Raw genomic sequence first — 5,921 nt, forward strand, 5'->3', positions numbered from 1 at the left:
GCTCTCACACAGGGGCCTTGGCAAGGCCACCACACATCTCCGAGTCACGAGTCACGGGGCCCCACTCAGGGCCACCTCCTGTGGAGGACGGACGGCCACTGACTCTCCTCCAGTGTGGGAGTCCCCATCTATCTGGGTCAACAGGCCAGGCTGTCCAGGTTCACAGCCCTTGCTGGAACAGGTCCGTTCAGAGATGTGTTTTGTATGCTATACATAAGTATCATTTGTTTTTGCTTTATTTCTGACTTAGAAGATATTTTTATATATTTTACTTTCGTTGCTGAATCATTTATAGTAGACATAGTATGTTTGTAGTTCTGTAGTTTTAATGACTTTTTTTTTTTAAAGATTTTATTTATTTATTTGATAGAGAGATAGACAGCAAGAGAGGGAACACAAGCAGGCGGAGTGCGAGAGGTAGAAGCAGGCCTCCCGCTGAGCAGGGAGCTCGATGTGGGACTCGATCCCAGGACCGTGGGATCAGGACCTGAGCCAAAGGCAAAGGCTTAACGACTGAGCCACCCAGGCGCCCTTAATGACTTTTTGAATAGGGTTTTTGAGTTTGGTTTGTATATGTTATAATTCAATTTTTCTGTTTATGTTCTAATTGGGTATAGATATCTTGTGTTTATTTGTTCAATGAGCATGTATATGTGGTTGACCATGGTTTGTATTGAAAACATTTTGTTTTCTTCTCTAGTAAGCATTTGATTTATAGTAATCCTAAGTCAGGTAACTTTTTTCCTCTTTTTTATCCCATCTTATGTCTTGCTTTCTGTAGATAGATTCAAAAGAAAATTGATAAATCATGGATATTCCTCCTAACATTAAAATAGCGCTAGTGTGTTAGGTAGAAATCTGAGTACGTATCAAATATAAATGATACCTGTGTCTCAAAGATGTATGTGTTTTCTCAATTTCTTTGTTTTATTTTTCATAGTAGCCCAATTTTGCAAAGAACCCACATGTCAATGGATAGAATGAAAAATTATGTTATATGTATTTAAGAGAGTATTATGCAACTTACTGAAAAATACTGTGAGTTTCAATAAGACGATGAATTTGGAGTATAAAATTTTTATTGAAATATGACACACAGTGAAAGGCAAATACTGCACAATTTCATTTATAATTTCAACAAGTCATACAGCAGAGCATGGAATGGTGATTGCTAGATTCTTGCAGTTTCGGAAATGGCAAGATGTTCACTGGCTCCAAGTTTTTTTAATAAGTTCTGTAAGGTCTAGAGGTCTAATAGGGTGTACTCTGACTCTAGTTACTAATAGTGAAATAGTTACTTGAAAACTTACATAAGTAACATATTTTAGAATTTTCTAAAACTGTTTATATAATTGTCAGTAAATGAACAAAGAAAAAATGTTACTATGTGAAGTGATGATTTTGTTAATTAGCATGTTTGTAATAATCATTTCACAATGTTTACAAATGTCACTTGTACACTTTAAATATATGTAATTTTGTCCAAATAATGAAAAAATTTGGAAAAATAAAAACGAATGAACATGAAATATAATGTATTTCATGTGGACACGCAAGAGTAATGTCAAGAATTTTTAGCAAATTCCATCCAATATTTCATCATCATTATTTTCTCATACTACCCATGTGTGAGAAAGCCATTCCTAAGAAAAATTGGTATCATTTACACTTAAAGTAATAGTCAATTTAATAAGGGTCACTGAGAAAATGTCTATTAAGTAAGTTTTACTTCCCTAGCACTTGTTCTTGTCTAAAGGCATTCTAGATCCTTTTTAAAATTGAATATTTATATTTTCTCTTTTCTAGTAATCTGTTGTTTTCCTTCATGAAGCCTGTTAATGTGTTGTTGGTTTCCATATCACTGAGGTTATTTTTGACATATTTTAACACTTAAAAAAATACAACAGAAATTTGTTTCTCATAGTATGTAGGCTGGCTAGAAGTCCAACATGAAAGTGTTGGCAGGTTTGAGTTCTTCTGAGACCTTAATCCTTGGCTTGCAGATTCGTGATGGTTGATTTCCTAAGTCCTCAGATGGCCTTTTCTCTGTGTATACACACCCATGTTGTCTCTTTGTGTTTACAAATTTCACTTTTTAAAAATTTTCCTTTATTTTTTATTTTTTTAAAAGATTTTATTCATTTATTTGACAGAGAGAGCACAAGTAGGCAGAGTGGTAGGCAGAGGGAGAGGGAGAAGCAGGCTCTCCGCTGAGCAAAGAGCTGGATGCAGAGCTCAAGCCTATGACCCTGTGATCATGACCTGAGCCAAAGGCAGAAGCTTAACTGACTAAGCCACCCAGGCGCCTCTATTTTCCTTTATGAAAATATAGCTGACATACATTATATTAGTTTCAAGTGCACAACATAGTTATTCAACAGTTGTATACATTACATAATGCTAACCATGATAAGTGTAGTTACCATCTGTCAACAAGTAATGTTATTACAATAGTGTTGACTATAGTTACTATGCTGTACTTTTTTTATCCCTGTAACTTATTTATAACTGCAAGTCTGTAACTTTTAATGCCCTACAGCTGTTGTGTTCATCCACCAATCCCCTTCCATCAGTTTGTTCTATGTATTTATGTGTATCTGCTTTTGTTTGTCCATTTGTTTTTGTTTTTTACATTCCACACAGAAGTGAAATCATATGGCGTTTGTCTGTCTTAATTACTGTACTACCCTATAGGTCCATCCATGTTTTTGTAAATGGCAAGATGCCATTCATTTTATAGCTAAGTCATATTCCATTGTATATATGTACACCCTACTCTTTATAGTTCATGTATTGGTGGTGTAGCCCAGGTTGCTGACATAAGTTGGCTATCATACGTTGCACTGTGATAACATAGGAATGCATATATGTTTTCAAATTAGTGTTATTGTTTTATTTGAATCAACAACCAGTACTGAAATTACTGGATCATATGGTGTTTCAATTTTTAATTTTTTTTTTTTTTTTAAGATTTTATTTATTTATTCATGAGAGACAGAGAGAGAGAGAGGCAGAGGGAGAAGCAGACTCCCAAGGAGCAGGGAGCCCGATGCGGGACTCGATCCCAGGACCCTGGGATCATGACCTGAGCCGAAGGCAGACGCTTAACCATCTGAGCCACCCAGGCGCCCTTCAATTTTTAATTTTTTAAGCATCTTCCATACTGCTTTCCACAGTGGTTCGTTTGGTCAATTTACATTCCAACAGTGCATGAGGGTCCCCTTTCTCCACATCCTTACCAACAGTTATTTCTTATTTTTTTTATTCTATTTTTTCTAATGGGTGAGAGTTAATCTCTTATCTTGGCTTTGATTTGCAAGTCCCTGATGGTTTGTGATGTTGAGCAACTTTTCATGTGACTGTTGGCCATCTGTATGTCTTCTTTAAAAGACTATGTCTATTTAATCCTTTGCCCATTAAAAAAAATCTGGTTATTTTTTAGTGATTTTGGATATTATTCCCTTATCAGATAATATCATTTGAAAATATCTTCTCCCATTCAATAGATTCACTTTTTGTTTTGTTCATAACTTTCTTTACTGTGCAAAAGCTTCTTTTGGTGTAGTCCCAATAGTTTATATTTGTTTTTGTTTCCCTTGCCAGAGGAGACACATCCATAAGTATTTTGCCAAGGCTGATGTCAAACAGATTACTGCCTCTGTTTTCTTTGAAGATATTTATGATTTCAACTCCCACATGTTGGTCTTTAATCCATTTTGTTTAATTTTGTATATGGTATAATAAGGTGATCCAGTTTCATTACTATGCATGCAGCTGTCCAGTTTTCCAATAGCATTTGTTGTAGAGACTATTTCCCCATTGTATATTCATGCCTCTATTAAAATAGGTTAATTTAATGCATGAGTGATTTTATTTCTGGATTCCATATCCTTTTATTTTCTTAAGGATTTTATTTATTTGAGAGAGAGAGAGAGAGCACAAATAGGAGGGAGGGGCAGAGGGAGAGGGAGAAGCAGACTCCTCACTGAGCAGGGAGCCTGATACAGGGCTCCATCCCAGGACCCTGAGATCATGACCTGAGCTGAAGGCAGACGCGTAACCAACTGAGCCACCCAGGTGCCCCTTCCTGTCCTTTTCAATTGATCTATATGTCTATTCTTATGCCGGTACCATAGTATTTTGATTACAATAGCTTTTTAGTGTATCTTGGAATCTGGGATTGTCATACCTCAACCTTTTTTCTTCTTCAAGATTGCTTTGGTTAAAACTGTGGAAAGAGCCGAGATGCCCTTTAACAGAATGGATAAAGAAGATGTGATCTATATATACAATGGAATATTACTCAGCCATCAGAAAAGATGAATACCCAACTTTTGCATCAACATGGATGGGACTGGAGGAGATTATGCTAAGTGAAATAAGTCAAGCAGAGAAAGTCAATTATCATATGGGTTCACTTATTTGTGGAACGTAAGGAATAGCATGGAGGCCATTAAGAGAAGGAAGGGAAAAACGAGGGGGGGCGGAAATCAGAGGGGGAGACGAACCATGAGAGACTATGGACTCCAGGAAACAAACTAAGAGTTTTAGAGGGGATGGAGGTGGGGGGATGGGTGAGCCCAGTGATGGGTATTAAGGAGGGCACGTATTGCATGGAGCACTGGGTGTTCTACGAAAACAATGAATCATGGAACACTACATCAAAAACTAATGATGTACTTTATGGTGACTAACATAACATAATAAAAAAATAAGAAAAAAAAAGATTGTTTTGGCTATTCAAGGTCTTTTGTGGTTCCATGCAAATTTTAGTATTATTTGTTCTAGTTCTGTGAAAAATGCCATTGTTATATTTCACTGAAACTCTAGACTGTTTTGAGTAGTATAAACATTTTAACACCTTTAATTCTTCCAATCCATGAACATTGGATAGCTTTTCATTTATTTGTGTTGTCCTCAATTGTTTTCATCAGTATCTTAGTTTTTATAATATATGTTTTTTGCCTCCATGGTTAAATTTATTCCTAGGAATATTACTCTTCTTGGTGCAACTGTAAATGGGATTGTTTTAATTTGTCTTTCTGCTAGTTCTGCATTATTAATGTCTAAAAACACAATAGGGGCACCTGGGTGGCTCAGTCAGTTAAGCATCTGACTCTTGATTTCACCTCAGGTCATGTTCTCAGGGTCATGGGATTGAGCCCCACGTTGGGATCCACCCTCAGGAGGGAGTCGGCATGAGGATTCTCTCCCTCTCCCCCATCCATGCCCCACAAAAAAACTAAATCTTTAAAAATACAATAGATTACAGTATATCAATTGTATATTCTGAAAATTCACTGAACTTTTTTATCGGTTTTAATCCTTTTTTTGTGAAGTCTTTAGGGTTTTCATTATATAGTATCAAGTCTTCTGCAAATAGTGACAGTTTGACTTCTTACTTAGCAAACTGGATGACTTTAATTTCTTATTTTTGTCACTTCTTTTTTATCATTGTAAGTGTACTCTTTAATACCCATATTTCACCCATCCTCCCACACAACATATCACACTTTTTGTTTTGTTTCAAATTTTTATTTAAATTCCAGTTAGTTAACAGAGTTTAACATTAGTTTCAGGTTTAGAATTTAGTGATTCATCACTTACAACACCTGGTGCTCATCACAATTGTCCTTCTTAATACCCATCATCCATTTAACCCATTCCCTGTTGAACTCCTCTTCAGCAACCCTTACTTTGTTCTCTTAAGTGCCTGTTTTATGGTCTCTCTCTTTTACTCCCCCTATGTTCATTTGTTTCTTAAATTCCACAGATGAGTGAAATCATATGGTATTTGTCTTTCCCTGACTGACTCATTTGGCTTAACATTATATTGTCTAGCTCTATCCATGTCCTTACAAATGGAAAATTTCATTCTTATGGCTGTATAATATTTCATCATATATATACACCATTTCTTC

This window comes from Leptonychotes weddellii, chromosome X, assembly GCF_054177405.1.
Source record: "Leptonychotes weddellii isolate Sample4059 chromosome X, ASM5417740v2, whole genome shotgun sequence".
In the NCBI taxonomy this organism is placed as follows: domain Eukaryota; kingdom Metazoa; phylum Chordata; class Mammalia; order Carnivora; family Phocidae; genus Leptonychotes; species Leptonychotes weddellii.